This window comes from Rhamphochromis longiceps, linkage group LG20 (assembly GCF_057381845.1).
Source record: "Rhamphochromis longiceps isolate RC_006_pf linkage group LG20, R_longiceps_female_GT1.1, whole genome shotgun sequence".
Classification (NCBI taxonomy): Eukaryota; Metazoa; Chordata; class Actinopteri; order Cichliformes; family Cichlidae; genus Rhamphochromis; species Rhamphochromis longiceps.
The window spans coordinates 5,313,812-5,341,186 of NC_140576.1; the positions used below are offsets into that span (position 1 = coordinate 5,313,812).

At 39.7% G+C, this 27,375-nt stretch overlaps 1 protein-coding gene across 3 annotated transcripts in view; it reads left to right on the top strand.

The window, feature by feature from the left end:
- The window catches only part of casz1 (castor zinc finger 1), a 171,176-nt gene that overhangs the window by 25,020 nt on the left and 118,781 nt on the right, over positions 1 to 27,375 (top strand). For all 3 annotated transcript variants that reach the window (XM_085392664.1, XM_085392665.1, XM_085392666.1), the window contains one exon: positions 13,471 to 13,556. The gene's annotated coding sequence lies outside the window, so the exon portion shown is untranslated. The remainder of the gene's footprint in view (positions 1 to 13,470; positions 13,557 to 27,375) is intronic.

A 27,375-nucleotide genomic window follows, 5' to 3' on the forward strand; every position in this document is an offset into this window, starting at 1 on the left:
GTACCTTCAGATAGTCATTGCTACTATGAAGTCTTTGCATAATAATTCCTGCAAAATTATTTTCTTGATAGGATATCTTGAACTTCTAAGTGAGAGGTGACAGAATCCTTTCTGATTATTGGGTCTGTAAAGAAAACAAATGCAGAAATTATTAGACAATCCTGTATGATTGAAAATCTTTATTTAGCTGTTACAGTGCACTCTCACAAATGTCGCTGCACTCCTAAGCTGCCTTAGGCCCGAATCCCACTAGGCATGGCTGCTTTGTGTCACACCGGCATAATCCTTCCAGTTCATCCCAGTGCACGTACAGTGAATTTCAGGAGCAGCACCGGCACTCCTTTGCACTACTAAAACTCTGTGCTGAACTTTTTTAGTTTTTTCTGTTGGAGCTGCACAAAAAGAGATGAAGTGCTGGAAGTCAGATACAAAAAGAACATGCAGTGAATTTTCAAAATAAAACATCCTGTGCACATTCAATGCTATACTTCTAAATTAGTCTGAGCGTGCTTTAAAGCTGCACGAAGGCCAGAACAGAACTAGGGATTCATCAATTTGACATTTGTATTGGGTGATGGTCCAATCTTAATATAAAAAAAAGAAGCTAGATTGGGTATCCTTGACAACGTGCTGATCGTTCAGCTGACCTTTTGAAATAAATTGATCTGTGTTTATTTTGTCATGTGGCAGCAGCTAGCCTGAGAGCAAACATGGCATGGCGAAAGCTAGCAGGTATTTCACCTTCGTTATGCCAGCGGCTTGCTTTTTTTTTTTTTTTTTTTAACTGTAATGAGACTAGTGGAAATGAATTAGTTGATCAGCACCGGCACATTTTTGAATTTTTTTTATTGTATTTATGGATCTTGGGCATGCTGTCAAATATTATATTGGTAGCAGATTGTTGGAGCCTTTCCCAACTGGATACATCCTGAGTAGATCACCAGTCTATCACAGGGCAAACACAGAGAGACAGACAACCACTCAGACTCACTCCCACAGCCAATTTAGAGTCACCGATTAACCTAGCATGCAGTGTTTGGACTGTGGGAGAAAGCTGGAGTACTCGGCTTCTCTCATGCAGACATCAGGAAGGCTTCTGGCTGACTGGTGGATTCAGACCCAGGAATTTCTGACAGTGAGGCAATGGTGCTAACTACAACACCACAGTAGATAGCAACTGAATGTTTCTCTTTCTAATAATTCTCTAAAATGATTTTTTTAAATGTCTAAATCAAACCTGATATTCCTTTAACTATAAAGAATGTTTCCTAGTTTTTTCCTAGTCTGCTGATAGCTGAAATCAAACTATGGAACTGGAAAAAAGTAGGCTTGATGAATCCCAGGGCAAAATCAGAAAAAATGGAATTGCATCCCAAAAGTTGAACGTCACATCTAGTGTAATCCCGGGATTAACAGCAGAACTGCTCATTTACAAATACACAAACCTCTTTTACTCTTGGAAGTCATCAATTGATGACGTCCTGCTGAGATTTATTCCACATTTCCTTTTCTCTGGACGTCTTGTCTATTGCAAAGTTGTTGTTTTTTTCAAGTAGCTGTCCACAAATTCTTCTGCTGAGGATATGAAGGTGTCATGGGAGTCATTTAAAATTGTAACTGCTCCCTTATTCACAAGGGGTCGCCACAAGGGGTAGCTCGACATGTTTGATTCGTCAGATTTATTATTTAAAAAAAAAAAAGAAAGAAAAAAACAAAAGACACTTTCTCTCTGTTATAGCAATGGCAGCAGTCACATTCACAGAGCACGCACAATCTTGGTTTTAGTTTTGACCTGCTATGCATCACAGGAATGTACTAACTGTTGGTGGTGGAGACTTTTATTAGAAATAATTACATCTGCCTACAGTAAATAATAGTTGAACCTGTCTGCCCAGTTCTGTCTTCTTAAACTTCTTTCTGCTTATACATCGTCTGTTTTCTTAAATAGTAGTTAACTTGCAGGGACAGTTTTCTTAACTGGAACTTTCTTTTCTCTTTTGTCTCCTGATTAAGCTCAGTGTGTTGAATTCTAGTATATGTGTTTAAGTATCTTGTACATTTAAGTCTAAATTTGTTCAGTTTATGTCTGCGTTAAGTTATTTTGCATACAAAATCTGCAAATGAACGAAATGATCTTAATGATAAAAAAATATGAAAGGGTTATTCTTTCATAAGCAGTAGTGCTGCTCAGATATTTGTGCATCTGACCAACAGGTTTGCCCATGCAAGATTCGCAAGAGCTAGAGATCTCATATTTTAAATGGCAAGAAAAATGGTCTGTTTAGAGGTATGTCTGAGAATGAGCATTCCATTCACATTGTATGCTTGGTTTCAGTAGACACAGCAGACAAACAAAAAAATATGTTCCTGGCATTTGCGTCACTGAAAAAAAAAGTAACTGCACCTACAGGTTTTTACAATACGGGCTGTATGAGTTCTTAGTATTTTCTCTTCCCTGAATTATTATTGAATTCACAGAAAGATATGATTTACAAAAAGAACATGAAAGGCATAATATTATGTTCCTTTTGTGAACAAATTAGTTTCTCAGGGCCAAAAATCCTCATATAAACAGTGGACTGAGTGCAGTTTTAAGTCAGGTGAAAGGTAGTTCTTTAGAGTTAGACTGATGAAATATATTTTGGGGGAGTTGTTTGATTCTCTACAGATCACACAGAGTAAATAAGTTGTTTTTAAATCATTCATTTACTTAATTTTGACAAATTTACATATTCATTTACTATCTGATGTTTCAGCAGTTAAGTCATTATATTATGGTTCTTCAGTTTGCTAAACAGTGTTAAAGTCCGTGATATGTAAAGCCTGTAGAACCTGCCTTATCTATCCTTAGGTAGCTTTGCAGTCACTAGCCACTTTATTAGGTACACATAGTTATTCTTGGTCCAAGTGGGTACTAACAAGCCTTCTGAACTGCTTTAACTTCAGTGATGGAAACGTTCCTCTGAGATTTTGGTCTATCTTGACGTGATATTGTCACACAATTGCTGCAGCTTTGCTGGCTTCAGCTCTATGATGCAAATCTCACCACATCCCAATCCTTTGGGATGTGGTGAGTATAGAGTACAGTGAACTCAAGAGATGTATGTGCATTATCCTTTTGGAGACAGACGATGGGGTGGCTGTAGCTCAGGTGGCAGAGCAGGTCAGCTACTAATCAGAAGGTCGGTGGTTCGATCCCAGGCTGCACCCTGGCTGCATGCCAAATATCCTTGGGCAAGATACTAACCCCGTGTTTGCCTACTGGTGGTGGTCAGAGGGCCCGGTGGCGCCTGTGTCCGGCAGCCTCGCCTCTGTCAGTGCGCCCCAGGGCAGCTGTGGCTACAATGTAGCTCGCTATCGCCAGTGTGTGAATGTGTGTGTGAATGACTGAATGTAGTGTAAAGCGCTTTGGGGTCCTATGGACTAGAAAAGCGCTATACAAATGCAGGCCATTTACCATGGGCACATTGTGGTATATAAAGAGATGGACATGTTCTGCAACAATGCTCAGGTAGTATTTTTTCCAATATTCTGTTGTCTGATTTTGGTGAGCAAATTGTAGCTTCAGTTTTGTGTTCTTAGCTGGCAGGAGTGTGGTCTTCTGCTGCTGTGTGCTCAGAGATGCTCTTCTGCATATCTTGGAAAGACCCTGTCTACATGCTTAAATGCTTTTGGTTATTGTCCAATTAGATATTTGCATAATGAACGCTTGAACAGATGAACTAGTGTATCTACTGTGCATTTATTTTGAAACATTTAAAGCATGAGAAATCACCCAATCTCTATGTATCTTCCGTATATACAGCGCTTAACAAATTTGTTTTAGACCACCACCCAATTTAAGGTTTATGTCACAGCTGCCCTAAATTAACAGTAATGACAGTTGACAAAATTAGAGTAAGCAAAAGCACATTATTACTTTTTGATTAAGATGCCAAGTTAGTTATTTACATGCATTCCTGAACAAAAAAAATAGATTTAATGGTTGAATGTCATTCATTTGTGATTTCATTGTGCCACCTCAAATTAGGGTATAAAAATGTGACTTGAGCAATTCACATTCAAAAACGTTTTTGAAAAACTTCTAAAAGATGTTTGTTTTCTTATTCTTACAGGTTGGTATAATAAATGTGTTAAGCACTGTATTCCTACTGTTGCCACAAAACATTTACCAAGAATAGGTTAAATAAAAAAATATATTTTTAGCTTACCTACTTACACATCTTGCTGTGGTGATCATAGCGTTTATATATATCTGTATCTCTTCCCTAACAGGAACACCAATCTGAAATCACCTTTACATGAACATCGTCACACGTACGGCAGTCATTAACTGCATTAAATGCAAAATATTTTAAAATACAATTCTAAATCCTAATTCTTTGGATTTTCCTATATGGTGTGGTGATTTCATCATCCCCCTGCGAGTGCGATGTTACGTTCTCTGCTTTTGTTTGTTTCACGTGTCACATTCAGTGTGCATTGCCCATATGTAACTTAATGGCCACCGAATTTGTATTCTCTAAAGAATTTTGTTTGTGTGACTGCTAAATATGGAGTGAATTATTTGGAAAAGGGCTAATTGGTCTAATTTGTTAAGAAACCTGAAGCTAGTCATCAGTCACAAAACCCCCTTTTCATGCATCAAACATCCCAACAGAAAAGAGGAGAAGAGCAAAAGCCGACTGATTTAAGTGATATGTTTTTAAACAGATGGCTATTTTGCTATTTAATGCAATTTACAAGATACAATCCTTTGAAATCTGACTTTGGTAGTTCATTAACTTGCCACATAATGAGTGTCGAGAAAGGACAAGTGTGGTACGAAGCTGCAGTACGTAGTTAATAGAAAATCTTTTAGAAGTGACAGCGCTTTATAAAAGAGCTCCATGACTGCTAGCTGTTGTTCAGTGTTCAGACTGCAGGCACTTAGCGCACCAGGTGTTTTGCCCAAGATTTTTTCCACAAGACAAATGGAAAAGTGCCATATCCTTTAAACATCCCATTAATATGTCTTATAAGAGTCACCGCAACTGAGCACCAAAAGCTCAGTTTTATTACAGTTTCTTGTCTTTGTCAGGCATAGCTTCCAGTTTACGTTTTCAGGTAATTATAGCGTTGTGCACACTAGAGTGGCACAAATTAGCACTTTGGGCGAAGAATCAGTTGGCTGGATGCCCATCATTGCTTGCATGGCCTGGACATGACAAACACAGAAGCACAAATGCCTATAAAAGGCATCCAAAGTGTGACAACATTTTGAAGAAGTTATTTATTTATTTTTTTTAAGTAAAACTAAAAGACTAACTGCGGGATTACCGCTTTTGATTTTAAAGACCAACATTGGGTAAAGTCCTGTTTGTATATTGAGTGAACCCTGCAGAGTCGTGTGTGAAAACAGGCCTTTATAGAGGGTCAACTTTTTTTTTCTCTGTTCTTTAAGCTCGTAAATAAATGTAGCAGGGAAAAAAAAACTTTGTTGCAATAAATGAAGGGAGAGGACACCTTAAGAAGCTGAGTCTGGTCTGAGGCTTTGCCTGTGCCTAATGTGTGAGGAATAATGCATGATGTTTGATGTGGTCTGAATAGTTCTTCTATCACACATGCCATGAAAGAGAACTCATGGCTGTACTGTATACTGTATGCAATTCCTCTTTATTACACGTGGAATTTCCTCCCAGATGATTGAAGTATCAGCATATTGCTGCCATATTCCCTCCCACAAGAGCCTAGAGTTTTAATAATTTGCAGAATGAAGGGGGGTAGGGGGGTTGAGAGGCTATCAAAGTGGCTTATATTTGTTTAATCTCTGAAGGACTGCCATTCACAAAGTTTTCCAGAAAAAGACAGGAGTTCATAGTTCTCTCTAAAAAGCAGTGTCGAAAGCCGGCTAAGCTGCATCAAACGTAGGTAGGATGCGTACACAGTGATCGATATATGCCGAGAATTACTATATGTGCTGTGTTTACAGAATGATCATGTGGTGGAAAAATAACAATAAGTAATCTCATGTCATTCTGCTGTTCTATGCAAAGTTAATGTAATCCTCTAATGTTTAGTATAACGCATCAATCATGCAAAAATCTATTGTTGCATTAGCCTTGAAAGAACAATAATAATAAAAATGCTATAATGGTTTTAGCTTCCTTTCCATAAATCATACTTGGAGGCTGGGGAGGGGGGTATCTTAACTTGCCATTTCAGCTCATCTGAGCAGTTGAAGTGATGCTGAATACTGATAGGATATTGAACAATAACCAGAGCTGCAGTTGGTCACTTTCAACCTGAAGTGGTATGAAATACTGCACGACACAGTCAGTGGCTGCTTCTAACTGAAGTTGACCCAACACCTTCTGCAGTGACATAAAGCTGTTTTCTGTTCGATAGCCTCTCAACAAAGGACTGTAAATCAGGAGTAAATGCATAAAAACAGCGAGCAGCAGAAGATTTACTGTAACTCTGCGAATCCTTTTAAACAAATATTAAAATAAGGGCCAAATCAGGCGGATCATCTTTAAGCGGGTCGTGCTCTCTTCAGCTTCGAGGCGAGCCACAGTAGCTGACAGGATGGTGGAATTTACATCGTTAATAACATTTAATTAATGCCGCAGCCCTCACTCTGAAGATAGGTTATGTTGTCAGTGTAAGTCTGTGATGTATGGATAAAAATCCGAAACGAACGAGCACGTCACTGAAGCACGGCGTCCTTTACCATGATTAAACAAAACATTGAGACGCACAAGCGACTGAAAAGTGCTACAGTTGAGCAAATCTCCCGTGTCGTCATTCAAAAAGTCATGTGGCAAAGCACGTACGTATAGAGAGAATTGCTGAAGAGCACAGCTTTCAGATTTGATGAGTGGAAGTGCATTTCTACCATGTGGTTTCAACCTGGGACCTTTACAAGTGCTTGTCGGAGTAGTGCTTAGAGTGCTACCTGAAGAGGCTTTTCGATTTCACAGAGAATACACTCTTCCCAGGAAGTGGGTGGAGAAGATAATTCTGCAAAAGAAGAAGGGAAAGGAAAACAAAAAAAAAAGAAAACTGGAGAATTAATAAACCTTTTTAGTTGGCATAATCACTCATTTTGAACTTAAACTGAGCAGAGCAACAAAACAAATCATTTTTGGGGAAAGAATACATGTATTTTAATGCCCTCAAGCAAAACTAATTAAAGACGACACCTCATTTACATAAATAAGCATTATAATTTGCATGCGTGCACAAGGGAATAGAGTCAGAAAAGAAAGCAATATTTTGCAGTCTGCTAATTTCATTTTATTCAGGATTTAAGCTTAATAAAGATTCATTTTGGAGGGGAAGGGAAAATAATCAAAGAGGGAATTTGAACTATCTCCAAAGATGCAGCAGCCTACTATTCAAAGGGCTCCTTCCGAGTCACCAGATGACTCCTAATCTGGAGTGGCACTTCCTGGCCGAGTTCCAACACCAACTCCTTGAAAGGTAAAGAAATTTTAGAGCCCAATTTATTAGTATGCAGTTCTGGCTTCGGGTGGAGAATTAATGGCGGTGACTGATAATGACTGTAATCGTGGCACAAATGGGGTGTTGAAATAGCAAACAACGGGCACAAGGCATGTAATGGGGATTTTATTAATTACCCAAGGTCCCTAGCATGAGCAGTCTCCAGGATTTACTGTGGCCGTGCCAGCCGGTCGAGAAGGGGTCGGCCAGTCTAATCTGACAATGAAAGGGTCACTACAGAGACTGCAACATGCGCAAAAGGGAGCAACGTGGCCGGCCTCCTACACGTGCCTTAAAATGACTTTGTAATGTTATGAAAGGCACTAATATTGAAAAGATGAGAGCGGCTGTATTCATTTTGGTTTTAGAATCTTTTTGCGGATTCAGCAAATGTTTCAACAAATGCGAAAACGGATCAAAGAGGCAAGATCCAAGTCAGATAAATTGTCCCCTTTCATCAGAGTGTTTCAATTAAAGTGTATTGTAAAGGCATTCACCTGCACTGCAGTAAGCTCCCTCTGTCTCTTTGTTGACTGTAAGAACAAAAAAAATCAACATATGGTACCGCTGTCAGGTAGGATAGCCCATTCGCACATCAGCTCATCAACAAGAGAGGATTGATTAAAAGTCCTTTTTATTACTCACTGCATCCTTAATGGACGCTAGACTTTCAAAATGGAAGAAACAATTAGAGTTTTACTGCTTTGTGGGCACTACTGATTTATATAAATCACTGCACGGGTGTAAATTTTCCAATAAAACACTGTACCACTCCTAGCATACATAATCAACACGTCCATTCTTGGTACACACTCCAGACTTGAACAATCTCTTTAAACTGGTAGGACTCAAGCTCACTCAGTCAGTAGACTGTCTACTTGATGGAATTTAACTGTTTCTATATGGTTTACCATAACTACTAGTATACATTTGCAAGGCAAACAAACACAGGGAGACTGTTTACTTTGTATTTCAGTGCTGTACAAACATGAAATTAGAGTTTGCTCATTCATTTAATATGAAAACCAGCAGTTAAATCCAAGCCCGGTTAGGTTAGCGTCATTTTCTGCGCGGTCACTGTGACACAAAACACTCACTCAGCTATTCAGGGAGTACGTTTTTGTTCTTCTGTTTTATAGCTTACTATATTAGTGTCAACAAAGAGTATGAAAAACAAAATCAGGCAAAGAAAGTAAGGTGGGTCAGCTGCATATTGCATTTATGGGAGATTACATTATTTGCAATGGTGATGTCGTTTTGCTAAAGCCACGTTGCGTGACAAAAGTGGGTAGTGCATATTTTACAATGTGTTTATCTAGTACTCATGCCTAAGGGTAACATAACCACAGAAAATCTCACCTTGCAGGTTCAGATTTTTGCTTTTTTTCCTCTCTTGAAGGTACGTTTTTTTGGCCTTTTTCCAGATTAAGCTGTTAACTGTTGTCTTGTTAAATGTTAACGAGTCATCTCCACATTTTATCAAAAGGTTTCACAGTCACTTAATAGTTAACACATTTCAGCCCCTGGGATTGTTGTTTTATCACCAAAATCAAAATATGCACTTTTTCAGAACCGTCCCTCATTCACATGTTCTGACAAGGTTTTCTCAAGTTCCTTGGCTCTAGGTTGTATTTGCAGTATTATAGTGTTTTTCAGAACACCTTGATACTTAAAATCATAACAAAAACAGCTGTACAATTTGCAGGGAAATTCAATACTCTACAGAACTGGCCTGTAAATAAAGATAAGATAAGATAGATGGATAGATAGATGCTTTGTTGCTCCCACAAGATACATTTTTGTGTTAGTATTAACAGTTCTTGTAAATGTTGATGTCATTTATTTAAAAAATTAGTTCTCTACACTTTCTTTCTTATTTTTTGGATTTGAATGTATTTGAATTTTTTGAACAATTCTGGTAAATGTTAAATATTCTGCGTCAGTGCCTTCTCTTTTGTACTTTACTATTCATAGATGAGTCATGTCTGTAATGGAAAATACCGTACCACAAAGTACAAACCTAATTTACTTGTGAAATACCCATCTTTAAGTTCTGTTTTGTTGTTTTCTGTCAGTGTTTTTTTCTTTTTACCTCAAGTACCTGTTCCATGGGTGTGTACATTTTTTCACATCATGAGGTCATGTATGAAAAATGTACTGAAAAACAGTCATGCCATAACAAATCAAAACCTGTTTCTACGTAATGATCCAGATATTTTAAAAAAACAAAACAACCAAAAAAAGCGTCTCTATCTTAAACACGCACGTCGAATGTTTCTCTGAGCTTTTTGCTTGTTTTTGCTCCTCCTCTTGTCCTGCCTTTGAGTCCAGAGGGGAGAGACTTTGAAACTAAAGTTGGCAGCATTCCTCGGCGGTGACACACGCTGAAGTATCACTTTATTGCTCACTTTTAGAAAACACCAAAAACACAAAGAGCTCAACCAGATGTTCGAGTTCTGCTCTTAAAAACAGAAGTGTAAACACTCGCTGAAAGAAAAAAAAAAAAAGAACTTCCAACTGTTCATTTTTTTGACACGCTGTGCTGTTTTGTGTGCGTGCAGCCTAAAAATTAAAGGCAGACCAGAAAACGAATAATTTCCCTGTTATTGCTACAACCCACTGTGATTGTGTTTCATGGTAGTCGGAAGTAGCAGACCCGTGGGTGTTGAGGAGGAGATCCCTCTGTGTTCCAGCGGTGTCTCAGACAGGCGTGTTGCCTCACCTGGTGCTGTGTTTACCTCAGATGGTAGGATTAGGAAGCAGCCATGTGGAAGATACGACTCTAATCCATCGTGCCTTTGCTTGGCACTTAGACATGGCCCTCTGCAACACTTCCGCTCTCCTAAAGTTAGAGCAACGCCCTTAAGGAATGTGAGAAATATCAGCACCGTTTCAAGACTCTTGAGCATGATGCAGCCACGTGGGGTTCAGCTTACCTCGTGGAGGAGGTGGGCGTATGTATGGGTATGGGTGCTGATGATGGCAACCATCAACCAGATAGATTCAGATTTATTGGATGGATCTGGGCATCGTTATTTCTCTAGGCTTGTGCCTGGCCTCTACGGCAACGAGATACTTTCGTTTTCCTTTTTTAAATTTTTTCCCCTCATGTGCACAAAACCCTTTTTCAACGTAGAGTAGCAGATAAGCTGGTATCATGAAAGAAAATCTCTTAGTTAGATAAAATCCTGAATGTTGTCTCTTTAAACTTGCCGACATTGATTAGGCAGTGATAAAAAGCTCATAACCTGCAAGAGGGAAGGCTGACCTCTGCATGCTCACAGTCTGCTGCTGCACCCCAATCTTATATACTATAACTTACTGAGCTTCCACGTTTACAATACTGATATTTTTCTGTCTGGCTGAGTTTCTTTCTTTCTTTCTTTCTTTCTTTCTTTCTTTCTTTCTTTCTTTCTTTCTTTCTTTCTTTCTTTCTTTCTTTCTTTCTTTCTTTCTTTCTTTCTTTCTTTCTTTCTTTCTTTCTTTCTTTCTTTTTAAAGAAATTTCAGGCAAAGTTTCATTTTTTTTCTGCAGAGATGGTTTTAAGTATAAATTAATAAAAATAAAATGAAGTGCAGCTGCCCGTTTGTTTAAAAGCTATAATGGCTTTGCACTGAATGATAAATGCAGTTGTTTAAGGCCGAAATACTGGCTTGCGATAACTTTGATATCTGATTTTCCTTTTTTTTCACACACAGTGCAAAGGACATAATCAAATCTATAAATGAATATGCATTTAATTTACATGTTAAATGTTTTATTACCATTGAAGAAAGGGAGCTACAGTGTTTTTCTTGTGCGTTTCAGAGGACTTGCCCTTGATATCGTGGCCAAATCACCACCCCAATCACAAATGGTGGAAAGCAAAACTCTTATTTATCCAATGTACTGATAATTAAGCTGTTCTCATTAGTTACATAATTGGAAATGTAATTAGCAATAGTAATAATTATTGCATTTAATACCTTTTCTCTTTTAGTTATCAGGCTCATTCAAGCTGGTAATTAGCAGTCGTGAGAATTCTATACTTTCGTCCTAATTCATTTTGGTCGGCAGTTATTTATAGTGTATTTTATATCAATAAATCATTACCATATCCATTTAGATTTTTCAGTAAACATACAAACGCCGTGCTCACTCAAATGTTTGTTTCATGTTTTGTGTAATAACAAAGCAAAACTCTATCTGCATAGTTGCAGTTCTACTTTGCCTTAACTAAGCCTTACAGTGAGACGCCTGACAGAGCTCAGCAGCGAGGTTCCGAAAATGGAAAATCTCATTCATATTTTCCGTAAGGATTTTGATTATGAGCAGTAATGTTGTAACCATCCAAAGCAGACTTACTCTGAGCTACAGCATTGTGAAATGATGGCACGCGCTCCTGTAGAAACCACAAGTCTGTGCGATATCCACCTCGTTTTAACAAAGATGCAGTTTATTCTCTCCAGAGTATGCAGTCGGTTCTGTTCGTTAGCTGTCAAGCAGCCACGGTTTTCAAGATATCGTGCTCAAATTTTGTGTCGTGGTAAAACACGAGCTAATTTAATTTTGGTGAAAATCAGATCAAGGTCAAGTTCACATGAAATGTATAATTTATTTATGGGTCGTCTTCAAATTTCACAACAATATTCTAGGAAGTTGTGGCCTTGAGTACCGGGCTGTTTGCACCCCAGGTCAAAGTTGACCTTGAAAAAACTTTTAAAGAAACCACAATGGGCATCATGTCATCTGAGTGAGCTGTACAACACACGACAACATCACAGCGATTACATAAAATTTAGCAAAATCACACATGGCACGAATATGTCTTAAAATCTCAAATTTGATGCCGAAGAAGTCAGCTAATTCTGCTTCAGTCACATGGCTAAAGATAATAAAATATATAATTTTACTATGTAATGCTTTAAGGTCATAGGTCAAAGTTCAGATATCTGGGTGTTGTTATAAAAGCAGGTTGACGTCAGGATGTTGTAATAAAAACATCATAAAACATCAGTGTTTTAGAACAGCCCTTTGAGGCGAGTCATTCTCTCCGAGTGCGCTTGTTTGCAAAGTCATGGAAAGGACTAAACTAAAAACAGCGTCATCTCTGATCGGTGGACGCCGCTGTTACCATGGAAGTGTCCAAGCCCAACAAACCAATTTAAGAAACTGCTGAAGAGGTGTTTGCAGTCAGGGATGATATTTTGATTTATGCTTTACTACACAAAACACAAAATGCAAATTAGATTCGAAACTACTATTAATATTTAACACTATTATTAACCATATAAACATTATGATAATGATAAGGTTTGATTTTCAATAAAGCTTAAAGATACTGTGGAATCTGGATACTGTGGAATTTGCAATGCATTATGGGATGAGTAATGCCTTTCAAGTAATCATGTAAACAGTCTTGCACCTTGGTCTTTTTTTTCCCCCTTTATTTTTTCTGCATATCAAATCTTTTTATGGTCATGATTCACTCATAGCTGGTTGTCTTGGTTCAAGCCTTTAAACTCTTTAAATCAGGATTTTCGTCGATAAATGAAAATGAATGGGAAGTTCACTTCTGGAGCCAAAGCCTTTAGAAAACGGGGTACTGATGTGCTTGTTTTGTTTGACCATCATAAAATGAGTTGTTTCCCCTTTATTTACCAAAACCAGCTGCATCGCTGAATGCAAAACTGCTCCACAGAGAGGTTTCTACACAAAAGAGAAAAAGAAGTTGATTTTGATTTGAGAAGTTTGGTTTTAAATACTGTATATTGGACATAAAAACTAAATTTTATATAAACTTTATTGTCCCATAGATTCACACATTTGAGTGACTTGGTGGTTTGAAGATATTAACCTCTACATTCAGTTTGTTATTTGCAACATTGGTAATGGCATCTTTGCTGCAATCTGCGCAAATGCTTTAAATCTCTTATTTCAAAGAAACTACATGTGATGTAAACGGACTATATGTGATGTAAACAGCTGTTTTATGTTTATCTACAGAAATCAGATGGCAGTAGAGTGAGCATCGGCCAGAGGCGATAACTCCTCAGCGGATTAGTCTTCAGCAGACATTATTCAACAGGAAGGTGAGTCTTTAACTTTTATTCATGCACCATTTTTATGTGGTATAGCAAATATAGGTAAAAAAAGAGACTGCCACTGGCTTTCCTCCCTGTCTTTGACAGATCGGCCCATGTGATTTGTAATTCAATTGTATACCAAAAAAAGAAAGAAAAAAAAAAAAAGCAGTTCGCACATTTGTCATTAGTTTTCTGTTTTCTTCAGTGGGAAACAAATGATTGGATAATTGACTTTCGCAAAACACAAAATGTGTCATGCAATGTGCGGTATTGCTGTCTTTGCTCCATGTCAAAGTTGCACCTCTGTTTCTTGGAGCAACTTAATTGTCTCAAACATGCACAAAAGCAGCACGTTCGAGTCATGATACCCCAAGGCATAGATTAATTAAGCTATGAAAACCCATGAGCAGAGAGCATTCAGCAGGTGCCTGTTTGCCTTGGTATGGGACTTGTTTTTGGCAGTGGTGCAGTGGCTCATTATAAATCTATAATTAAGTTACAATTTTATTTGCTTTTTTTTTTTAACATACTGTCATAGGGGATCAACATGGCTTAAACTCTGATTCTGTTAAGTGCACTCTTGGCTATATCGCTTTTATGTCTTTATTCTTCCTCAGGAATTATGCTTTGACAAAAAAATGTGAATGAGAGGCTGAAAACGATACTGTGTGTGTCACTTAGTGCTCGGTATCCCACGCCTCCTGCAGGTGTTGATGTGATTCTTAAAATCTGCTGATTTGTTCTTAATCCAAAGCAAGCTGATTTGCCCACTCCTTTACCTCCTTGTATCTCGGCACATAAACAACCCCCCCCACCCCCTCTCCCCTGCTGGCTGAAAGGATGGTCCTGAGAACCCCCCACAGTTCGACTCATCCCGTGTTGGCCATGTTGGCAGAGCTGGGTGATTGCGATGTAGCGGCTCTCTCAGGCCAACATCTGTTGTTCTGAGTCACCTGCCAACAAAGAGGGAGGGTGAGCTGCACAGTGAGGGGCCTGAAGGAGGGATGAGCAGGTCTGCGGGGGAGAATCCCCGTATCTGCAGGGTGGTCAGATTGAATGAGAGTCACCACCACGGCGGTAGTCTTTGCCAAGAGCTTCCTCAAGCTAACAATGTGGCCTGTGGAGGGGCAGACTAGGCAGGAAATTGAGGTTAACGACATTGTTACATATTAAGCAGGGGTTGGCTGCCTCCGTAGGCAAATCCTTGAATAGTCAAGCATGTTATTATTCACACCTGAAATCTATTAAAACTCACACAGTGTTGGTGGTTCAGTCAAAATATCCATTTTTAGTAATGTAAAAAAAACCCACATATTTTTGGTATTGCGCTGGAAAGCTTCCTCAGAGTTTTGAGTTTGAAAATCATAGATTCAAAATAAAAGTTTAAATTAGTTCTCATGTTTCAAGTACCATTATATCTGAGTGACCAGGAGATCACTGCGGTACACTTGAATCTGAATTGAATAATACATTTACAAACTCTCTTCAAGTGAAGTGACTAGTCATCAGTTGTGACTGTTATGAGTGTTTTCACAGGTGGTAATTGTGCACTACAGCACAGGTCTGTGCTTTAGCTTTCATAGCTCAGTCCTTACAAGTGAATCTCCACACTTTCCTTCACTCTTTCCCCCACTGTGCTTTGCCCAGGGGAGAGACGCCTTCTACGTGTTGTAATAAGGGTAGCTGATATAATGAAGGTCATTGTAATCAGAGCTAATGTGCCAAGGAGTCAAGACACTGTAGCTTTATTTGCCAGCAAGGCCCGGCATTTGGTACCCATGGGGATCAGGCTGATAGTGTTATCTTTGCTAACCTGACTCTAATACAGGCCTTGCTCCGCTGTTTGTGTCAGCGTCGGAGCTGAACTTTTCCCAGTGATCCCCTCCATGTGTGGATGGGCATGGATTGGGCTCTACTCTGTTCCATCCTGGTTAAATCCCATCCCAAGGTGTTTGGCTTCTCTCAGTTCACGTTCTGCATTTAGCGAGCAGCGCTCCCTCTCTCTGACTGTCGGACTTGGGAAAACAGGCTGGGCTTCAATGGAATGTACTTGACATAGAAACATTACATTGGCATCTGTTGAGAACTAGCTCGTAAGACATGACCTCTAAATCTAATCCTGTCCCTCAGGATATGCAAATGTCCTCAGCTCAAATTTGATTTGTTTTTGACTGTTCAGGACACGGCCGTTTGTTTATAACCGTTATCTAACACAGCGGCAGGACAAAGCCGTGTTCGGTAGACAGTTTCGATATTATTTTCTTGTAAAAATGTACCTTAAATGTTAGAATTAAAATTCTTCTTTCTTCACCAAGTATTCGGTAGAAAGAGCTGACCTGAAACGAGTTTTAGTTTCAACCAGGAAGTGAAAACTTTATGGTTAATACCGTGTTTAGTTGCAGTTAAGGTTATTTGTAAAACTGACTGAACCGTTAAACATGTTATGCTAAAAAGTTTTTACAACTACAGATTCACAACTGTCTTCTCCATTATTGAAAATTTTACCTCGAGGCTCTGATGTCTGATATGTGACCTGATATTTATCTAGGAAAAAAGAAATACCCCATCCCTACTGGGCATCATCAGCAGAGCTTCAACATTAATTTCCATTTTTCTTATTTTTTTCATAGTCGCCTTTTAAACTTGGTGCTTTCAGTAGCAAACATCAAAGATCCTTTTTCCTATTCATCTGAGCACCTCCTGGAAAAAAAAAAAAGGCTATCCATATCTAACCCCAAGAAAGTCCCCTGATCCCATCATTCAAACTTCCAAGCCTCTCTTTGTGGCTTCCTAGAGGACCACGGTGAAATGATCTCTTTTGTTTCGCATCATTAGTTCCATCTGTTGTGCGAGCAGGCCTGTCTGTTCCGGAGCATGGCAACGTGATGGTCGCCAGGGGCGATTGGAGACGCTGCCGTCCCGGTGGCTTGTGGCTCAACCTCTGCCACCACCATTGCCTTGTCCCTGATCCCCATGACACCATCCCATTCGCTTCACAGTTTCTGCTTATTTATTCATACATTTGAGCAGATAATAAAAACGTAAGCTTCGTGTACATGCAGTACTAGTTTACCTTATACACGAGGCCCCTTAGGAGAAGAGTTTGGTTCAGTTGGGACGACATTCATACAATCGTTTGCAAACAACATACAGATTTGAATCTCTATACCTCAAACGCTTAAATGTCCACTGTGTGTCAAAAACGAGCTTTAATAGGTCAGATTTTTGTGCTTATTTTCCTGCAGTCGGGAGTAAATGATGCGCCAAACAGATGTAGCATTTTCTCACAACAAGGAAATATTTTATTCATGATTTACATGAATGATAAATCTTCAGAAAGTCTTAGCGCTGATGGGCATACACAATTTAACATCTGTCTTCCTCAGAATAATTAATCGCTTACCAGAACACTCGGGACTCAGAGTTGGATTTTTCCTCTCACTTTACTTGGTCTAATTACTTCTTTAAAAGCAAAGCTTTCTCTAAAGAAGACTTGAATGATAAACACAGCAGCCGTACGCTCCGCAAAAGGAAAAGTTCAGGAAAGATGCAGGAAACGTCCTGCTCTCGCTTCTTAGTGCCGTGCCTGTAAAACCAAGCAAACCCCACCATACTTAAGACAGAGAAATGTGGCCATACATTCTAATTATAATTCGTAATTCCCAAATGAACATTTCCATAATGTCTCCCAAGTGAATTGCTCTTATCACCATAGTGTGAATGTACAGCACAAGGGCATCCGTGTGCATGTCAATGCGGAGATCGCCAGATAATTTTCATTGAAGATGGAGCCATCAAAGGTCATAGCCATCCGAATGACCTAACCTTGCAATGTAACACCTGGGTGTAAAAGTGGACTCATCCTATCTACTGGGATGGGTGTAATGTACCTCTAATGTATAAAGTGCGGAAATAAAATAAGAGTTATAGGTTGGTGGAGGAGGCTCAGTGTGGGCTAGAGAATACTGTAACTCTATAGGTTGAAATAGCTGTGTTGGTATCACCCGAGGTGACAGGCTATTGCCAAAGTGCTGTATTTGTTGGAACCATTATGAAATAAAGTGTGTGGAAAAGGGCAATATTCAGTTTGAATTGATTCTTGGAAAACTCAAGAAGTGAATATGCTTTCATTTTGATGGTATTACTATGGGCAAAATGTGTTGTGTCAGTTTCACCTCGCCATTACTTTGCTCCATTAAGGCAAAACCGAGTGATTTTATTTTTGCCCAGTCTATTTTCTGTGATAAAATGAAAATCTGAAAGCTTTATTAAGTCTGAGTGACACCTAAAGCTGAGAGCCAACAGGAAAATAAGTCATGTGGGATCTAGTTTCAGTTCATTTTTGCTCAATTCCCATCTCCTGATCAAATACTGCACTTTCCAGTAGGGGCTTAATGGGAGTGTCAAGTTCACAAAGGCCCTCTCTCTCCCACTGACTCCATTACCTGATAACAGCGCTGGTTTTGGCACTTATTTGCACAGTGCAGGGCTAAGCTCGGCTTGTGCCGTGCGCATTCGAAGCAGGTTGTAATTGAAGCTGTATTGAGACCATTTTATTAATTTTTACAAATCTTCCCTGCCTGTATTTCCGAGCTACTACGGGCACTAACTCATCTCATTTTCCTTTGTGTACTCTGACTACTTGTGCTGCTCTTTTGAATGCTGCTTCTCTTTAAGCCAAACAAACATGACCACTGGTGTCTTGGGTTCAGGGCCTTTCAAACAACCTTTCAATAAAACAAGATCAGCTGTGAGACATACAGGATCTCACATGCTGGGCAGCCCCGCTGAAAATACCCTCCCTCCTGTTTCAAAGCCATCAGCTTTTGGTTCCCCCAGGAGAGCCAGCATTATCCTGCAGGGTTTATTTAAACTTGTTGGGAAGGTCTTGCCTTTTCTTTTTGATACACTAGGTTATTTGACATTTAGGCGAACCCTGTCACATTTAAAACCTGATTTTATTCGGCTTATTGGTTCAGATTTCAAAACTTTAGTTGCCAATTTCCCAGTAAACGCAAACAGTGGCAGATTTAAGATAGGGGTCGAGTAATGCTGCGCCTGCCGCACTTGCAGCTCGTCCTATGTTTAGGCATAGGATGACTGATGATGCGACGCCTGCGAAGCCTGCCATGCTGCTAGACTTAACATTTTGTGAGAGACAGTAACCTGAAAGAGAGGAGAAGCATGAGGAAAAAGGACGGGGAAAAAAAGCGACAAATAGGGACAGATGACACAGGCATCTTTTACAGCTTGATAGTGCAGTCCCCGACTTGTTTTTATTGACCTTTTCTATTTACAGTAGAAGATGTGCCACTTAAATAAATGTCATTTGACCATCTTTGGTTTCAGTGTCACACGCTGACATGTGGTATTTTGATAGAATTCATCCGTTTGTGTGGATAGCGTATCCACTTCGGCTGCTGTGTTGCGTCACCTTATATAGGGCTTTATTTCACTCGATGTGGGCACTTTCAGAGCATCCTTAACTGCCTCTTAAATCAACAAACTGGTCAGTCTCAGTGCGTTACTTTTTTTTGTACCACCCTAGGAGGACACTATGCTTTGGCTGAGACATTATTGGACCATTAAATCGCCACCCCTCCCACTCGCAACCACTTTCGGTTCTGTTTTAAGGCTTTGGAATTACGTCCAGGTGGTGGGGGGTTGCAAAAAAGACTGCTGGAAAGGCTACTTATTCTCTTAATGATGTCTTGTCCTTTTTAAAAGTCGTCATCTTCATTCACAAATGGATGACTATAGCAGAGGAGCACCCCGAGGGACTGAGGTCATCCCAACCTCCTTGTCCCAGCAAAGGAAGTTACTGTGTATGAAATGAGGCATGAAAGTTTGCGTTAAAAATTAAATTTGTTGACATCGGGTGGGGGGTAGAATGTAATGGCACATAGTAATTATTATAGGGGTGGATTAGTTAGGCAGGTATTTATGATAAGTTTCCTGCCCATTAGTAGCTGCGCCCAGGGAAATGGGGAATGTTTTGTTGCATGCCAAATCTAAATCTCCAACTTAATAGTGTATTTAAAATGTGACACTGTTAGTTTTCACTAAACTGCTGTAAATACTGTATCTTTTTATTCAAGTATACAAAGTTAAAGATGTTTCAAAGCTTTTGAAATTTAAGCCTTTTTTCAGTGTCTGATTTTATGACTAGAGGCTCCTTACTCTGGTGGTTTACACAACTGCTTAACACGGGAAAGATTCCCGGTTCAGTCTTGGGAGGAGATACGAATGCCTTTGGGGGTGTGACAGGAAGGGCATCAGGTGTAAATAAATAAATAAATAAATCTGCCATATCAAACATACAGAGCTACCTGCTGCGGTGACCTCTTGTGAAGAAGAAAGTCCCTTTCATGAGTGATGCAGTGACTAAAAGTTTAGACCAAGGATCATTATTTTTATCAAATACTTTTGAAATATTAGAAGGTTTTTACTAATGCACAGACTTTATACAAACTTGGATGAGTTTTGCTCCTTCGGGTAATTTTTCTGTCCTGTTTAGTAAATAAAAATTTAACTGGAGGAACTTGCTCTATATATTTTCTCATTTTTAGTGCTGTAACTTTTTAGAGTTATGCTTTTTTTGTCCTTTTGTATGCACTGTAGATGTATTTAACTGTGATTTCATGGGAGTATAATAACATAAAAATAACAAATAACAAAACAAAAACAACTGGACATTCAAGATTTTCCCAAATTATATTTGAAAGGTTCACAGAAGTTTGAAAAGTAAATAAGGAGAGCACCTGAAACAATAGTACAGTTTACTGCATGTTGCCTTTTCCTTCAATCCCCGAACCTTTGGACTGCCTACAAGCTCACATCAAGCGAGCGAGGTGTAGTCGGTGATATACATGACACGCGTCTCTAAGGACCCTCTGATTTGTATAATATCCTTCAGACAAGGTCATAGCATTGCCTACATCTTTGAAGATAGAGGAAAGAGAACATGTTCCCCCCTCATTGTGCCTGTGGAATAGAACAAACGTGAGATCACGGTGTCGAGGGGCTTCCACTCTTCAAAGTTGATATGAATCAGACATGAAATGATTTAGATAAAGTGATAGTTATCTTGATTCCCGGCGCCGTCCGTTGAATAGACACGGCGACGCGCGGGGAAGCTGAATGGCTGTGTTTTAGTGTGAAATCCCGGGGAAACGTATCCATCTGGTATATGAATAATTTAGATGGCTGAAGTTGGTTCCTGTTGCTGTTGTGTTTGCGCTCAGCTTTCTCTCTCAGCTCAGCACCCCCACCATCACCCTCCCTCCTTGACATCACTCCTGAGGTTTGTTTGTGATGCTTAAAGGGAAGTTGGGCCACATGAGGAATCGAGGGGAGGAGAGACTCACTTTCCCTCTCTGCTGTGCTTTCTGTGTCTTCTTTCTTTCTTAGATCTACACAAACCTCAGATAAACAGTTAAACACCCGCTGACACACATAGCCTGTCAGCCAGCCAGGCATGTTGCATGTAGGAAACACTCTTCAGATATCGAGACGCTTTGTTTTATATGGTAGACATTGCACACGTTTGAAACTTGTATACACTGGATTCTCTTAATTGAAATCTGATTTTTTTTTAGTGTTCACTGAGCATCATGGTAATGAGGCTGGGTGTGACTGCAGATGGATATTTATTTGACACATATAAATGGATATTTGGTGGAAGGTCTTCCAATATGGAGCAGTGTAAAATGGATTCAAAGATCTGAATTGTCCCTGCAGCACCAAGCAAAGGCAAACACACGCGTGCACGTACAACAATCACACGTATGCAGAATTTACGGTTTCAGCGCAGATGTACAAAATTGCAATTGTGCACATGCACTTGCATAACAAACAACAGCAACAACAAAACACGTGTTCTGGCAAAAATGTGCAAAAGTGTTTGTGGACAGATAACACACAAACATGCAAATCCACTAATATGCCAGGCCAGCTATACTAATCCAGTCCCTGTCTTTAAGGGAACCAGTCAGGATGAGGAGGGGGGATGGGGGGGGGGGGGGGGGGGGGGCATTGAGGAATAGGAGGAGGGAAAGACAGAGAGAGGGAGAGAGAGGAGGGAGAGGGAGGGAGGGGATGTGACAGGCCCTTGGAATCTCAACCTCTCTCTCCTGGCGCCCGCACTAATCAACCCCTGTAATTTATGCAGAAAATATGATTTATATTTAATTTCACTACACTTGCATTGTTAATTTGAGATGTAATTAACGCGTCGCCACGGCAACTAATTTCTCAATGCCGTAAATTATCACCGCCTTTTCATCAAAATTCAGTTACTTTGGCTCCTGTGTGCAGTGTTGTGATGCAATTAGGTTACCAGGGCAACCCCAAAGTGTTAATTTTCTTTTGTTATATTGCAGCGAGGCAGAAGTTTTTAAAACACAAATCATATTCACTTTTTTAGTGAACAAAGAACTTGGGACTTTTTTTTCTTTCTTTAGTTAAAAAAAAAAGGAGGGAGGGTGGACGCGATGTTGAATGTTGGATACCGTTCTGCCGTTCATGAGCACCGGTATATAACCCTGCACGCTGCTCTTCACAACACTTATATATGTACTGTCGTGACGTGGACTGAGTGTTTGCTGAGAATTCTTTGATATTGCGAGCAGGGGCGCTTCAAAGTTGTCCTTTGGGAAAGGGCATGTTTGTCAAAGGAAATCTATATAAATGAGAAATATGTACAAATTTAAGAGAGCTCTCTTTTCTCTCTCTTACTTTTTTTCCTCATACCAATATTCTCTCTCTCACACACACACCACAGCACATTTTCAGTACTCACACTCTTTTTATTCCCCCAACAGTGACTGTGAAATGACTCAATATTTTAATCAACTGTATCTAATTTGCACTCCAACAGAAGATAGGGCCACATGTGTGCTGTTGTTGCCTTTGCTGGCAATGAGTATGCCCACCGGATGGCTCTGAGCCGCCCTGGATTGCCACGCATGGCAGTCTCTGTGGCCCACTCGGTGCGTCCGTCTCCAATCCATCCCCCCTTAGCTAGTCTTCAGTGGAAATATCAGGTCATTGGCTGCTAAGCTGTGGTTAACTGCAAAGGTAATTAAATTTGGGAGCAGGCTTTTTGAATCTTTTTAGCCTCTTCGGTAATACCAGCAGGAATTACAGCGTTTTTTCGAAGCGAGGTGCTATTTTGACACCCTGGCAGAAGGGGGCCAAGTACCAGTGACCGCACAGAGTTTACAAAAGCCAAAGTACCGATTTGCAGGAGACTCTTTAGGGAGACCAAACCCCCCCAAAAAGATGATTTAATTTTTCCAGTTTTTGAATATTACCCATTGTAAGAGAAAGACAAAGCCCTGCATGTCTGGTGTTTAAACTGTGCATAGCAAAAGTGCACTTGCCTTGCTCATCACACTTGTGATAAATACTAGACGCTGTGCAGAAATCTGAAAATGCAAAATTGATTCCACTGTCTCCAAACCAGTGATTTGTAACATATTGTCATTAATGTACTGCTGTTTTGTTTTTTTTTGTTGGGTTTGTGTACAAAAGTTAGAAGCTTGAGTATCCCTCTTCAGCCTCAAGCAGCTGACAAAGTTATTTGTCCAGTGATGTCAAACTTTCTCTAAATAACAATTAGAAGTCACAATGAGGCTGAACCGCCTAATCAAAAGCAGCATAATAGGACATTAACCTGTCTGGCATGTCTTGCTTGATTAGAACAACATAGTCAAAATATACTTGCTATTGTCCTGGTGGGTGCAAAGTACGGCTGCAAGGAAAGGTCATCAAGGAAGTTTTTATGTAACTCGCTCTGTAAAAACATTACGTTGATTAGACTTGTTTATTTATTCAGGTCCAAAAGAGTATTTGCTTTTGTCGCATTTATTCCCATTTTGCCAGCACAAGGGGCCCTGGAAGACGAGTTACCAAGGAACACAAAATTTTAATTAGTGTATTTTAATCATTCAGGCTTTTCAAGCTAATCCACAGACCCCTGAGAATTCCCAAGATGCAGCTCTGTGCTGCTTTACCATTTATTGTTGAGTCTATTATAATTACTGTTAGCAGGTGGGGGCAGGGAGACGTTTATTATGTTTTTCCATCTTTATTATAATTACCAGAAAAAATGAAAGGATGCTGTTTCATTAAGTTTAGAGATGATGCCATTTTCCCCCTGTTTTCCCCTCAATCTCCTTCCTGCCTTTGTTTCATAAAGCTATTGTACTGGCTTTCATTCCAGGGCTTTCATACGTTGCACAGCTTTATGAGAAAAAAACAACAAAAAGAAACAGATCTTTTATTAAGAACAGAGGGGGAAGATGGTCTTAAAGAACTTAATTTCTGAGACAGTTTTCCTCCCTTTTTTTCTCCTAAATGCAGGCAGTGCTCTGAGAATGAAGTTGACACATCCTCTGAAACACAAATGTTTAATCGAGTTGGACTGGGATCAGAACAGAAATGCAGAAAGTAGAATATGTTTGCCTCTCTTTCACACTTGTCAGTAATGAAAGATAAGAGGACTGCAGTAAATCTTTAAGCCCCATGCTTTTGGTGCTCTGCAGGGATTTTAGCATCATCCAGAAATATTTTATGTTTGTCTGTTTGTTTAAATATTATTTTGCCACTCCCTCTTCCTCTGCTCGAGTCCCAAATGTGTGGCAATTGTGTATCTAAAACAATCAGGCTGCTGAAGTGATGAATCAAATAAAGTGGAGTTTTCTCAATTAGAATCCTTTTTGTGTCTGTATTTATGATACTTCTTGGAGGAGTAAATAAAGAGCCAACTTCTAGCACAGCAGTGTTGCTTTTTAAATGAAGAGAGGCTGATTTACGAAGTAAATGTGCCTTTTGTGCATGACAGAGGAAAGCACATCAGCCGTTTTCTGCTGGTGCCGTGTGGGTTGACTAGTTGATCAGAGCTTGTAGTATGGTTATGTTGGAGTCAACTACATCGCATAAAACTTAACGCTTGCTATCATTTCAATGTCTGTCAAGGGCACCATTTTGGCAATGATCTCATCAATTTTCTTAAGTGAGCAGATCTGAAGCCGTCACTTGGCCAGAAAGCAGTATGCCCAAGAATTGTATTTCACATTGATATGATTAGACTTCCAGTTCTGTAAATGGTTGCGGTGCTCCAAGTCTTTCTTCATAAACACCTGAAGGGCAAAACTGAATACATACAGTACCTCTGCAAACACTCTGGATTTAAAACAAACTTTAAAACGGTAAAAATTCATTACCCAGCAGCAGCTATGTAATAGTCGTGTCATTACCACAAGTCATGACAAGACAGGCGTAACTCTGAGGAGGCGAATGGGCAGATTGGCTCAAGAGATAAACGTTGGGGCTTACTTTGTCAAGCACTTGAAGATTGTTTGCATCCACGGTGTAATATGTAACAGAGATCTGAAGCTCACTGCACCTGTGTCAGTAAAACAAAGCACAACTTTCATGTTGGTTGTTAGATGACTCGTCTTTCTTTTGATTTGCAAGAATTAGCTGGAAATTAATAATAAATAACGAAAGAGAAAGCGATATTCTTATTTGTAGAAAAGCTGTTTTACAGGTCTTGCAGTACGTGAACCTGAACAGAGCATGTCAGATGTTCTCGTTGACAAACTGTCAGATCATTCCAGTTTATGTGGGTGCCATGTGTAACTGGTTGTGATGTTTTATCTCTGTTCTGCCCAGTAAGAACAAGATTTGTTTTATTGTGACATGGTGATCTTTGCACTGCATGGGTCTTGCAATATGCTAATTAATTAGCAAAAAACAAAAGAACAAATGCTAACTTCTAATGGATTGTTAGCATTAGCATCCGTTGAAAAGAAGACGACTGGATTTCTTTAGGTTTTTTTCTTTTTTAATGTATAATAAAATAAACTGTAATGACCTGGATGAGTGAGAACCTATACAAGTATACATGCTAGCTAGCTACAAACATTTAGCAGTTGCAAAACATCTGCACAGGAATGCAGTTTTACATTTGTGAAAACTAGCCAACCTCTATTTCATTTCATTTTTCTTTTTTTAAGTGTGTGAAAATGTGAAGAAAGTTTAACCCATTATGATAGCAAAAAGCACATGACTTGTATATTGGTGTCTGCCACAAACATAGTCCAGTAAAACTTGCCACTGTTGGGAAATTACATCAAACATACTTTTAGTGTGCTACCTTTCAAACAACTGTAGTGGGGTGTTTTTTTTTTTTTTATCATGTTGTTTCCAGTGATGGTTTCCAGTCACATGGGCCTAGGGACCAATTGGCAACCTCCTTGCAAACTCCTGGCAACTATTAGTCGCTATGGCAAAATTGCTAGAGCATACCGGCAGTTACTGTGAAATCATCTGCTAAATCCACGCAGGCAGTCATGCAGGTCTAGAGAACAGTCAGTGAACCTCCTGGTGATCATAGCTCACAAGGGAAAAATGTGTATTCCCCAACCAGTTGCCAATTGTTTGCCGGAGGTTGTTTGCTTTGGTTAGTTGAAATTGATTGCAAAGAAACATGCTGCACCAAAAACCTTGTGATTCTTTGATCACTAGCAGATTGCTACGTCACCTGTAGTTTGGATGGAATTGCATGGAAGTGGTAGTGAAACTGAAGAGTGCAATGCACACCAGAAACAGAGACTGTCACACTTTTCACAGTTTCACTACCACTCTGCGGTTGGCTGGCAAACTATTGTGCAGACTGTGGCTGTCTGAGCCCAAATCAATCATCAGGAGGTTTTTGGAGCAGACCCTTCTTTGCGACTGATTTCCCTTAATGACAGTCAGCAAATTCCAGCAACTGCTCGTCAATTGTTTGAAAATACAGTTTTCCCCAGCAACCAGATGTTTTCAGGGGGTCACTGTCCAGTCTCTAGGCCTGCACGACCTTAGCAACTATCTAGCTGTGCAGCTATGGTATCATTTGGCTGGGAGTCACTAACCAGAAAACAGCACCATCCTCAGTAACTTAAGCCTGTCATGAATGTATTTTCTCAGTGGTGAACTGTAACCTCTGGCTCTGACAAATTTGTTGGCTAGAGTGAGGGAGAAAACACTGCCGAGCGCTATGGGTGGATGTAAACCTGCCACTCTTCAACAAGCACAGTGTGTTTTAAAAAGTGTCCACTTAAAGCAGATTTACATTTAGAATGATAGGTGACAGCTGTACCTTCCCATCCTGACCTGACAGTTTCATCCCATTCTCATGAGCTTGGCATTTCCAGAAGGCACCAATTTCATTTTGTGGTAAAAGTCACACTGTACGGCCACTAAGCTCACCTTTTCTCACTTCTCTGGAATACTTTGAGGGTTTTTTTGGGGGGTCAGAATTGGCACACATGACCACTTGGATGGACATAAGGATGGACTGGTACGACTGGAGTGATCAATGCCAATGTCAGTAATCTCAAAACATCTTTTGGTTATAAATCAACTATTGATTCCATGTTTATGAAAAAACACAGGGCATCATAATGTTACTTTCTGCAAGTCCAGAGTCTTCACTACATATATTTTGTGAGCCTGCTCAAACATTGATGTAAGCTGCAACTCGGCATAGATCCAAAAGTTTCTTTTTTTTTAAAAAAAATTGTATCTATTGTGACGCCATGTAAATCTGACACTCTTGAGGTTTCACCTTATTGACTATTATTAGCTTTTGGACATCAAAATTATGCTCTAAGTATCTAACACCATGTCATGGCACTATTCTGGGATGTTTTGAGAGCAGAGAGTAGAGAGCAAGTGATGATCTCAAGTGGAAATTTTTATGTTTTCATGAAAAATTCCTCATCTTCTCATGAGGTGGCTTTCAGGACCCCCTCACCCCCCCTCCCCCCCCAGA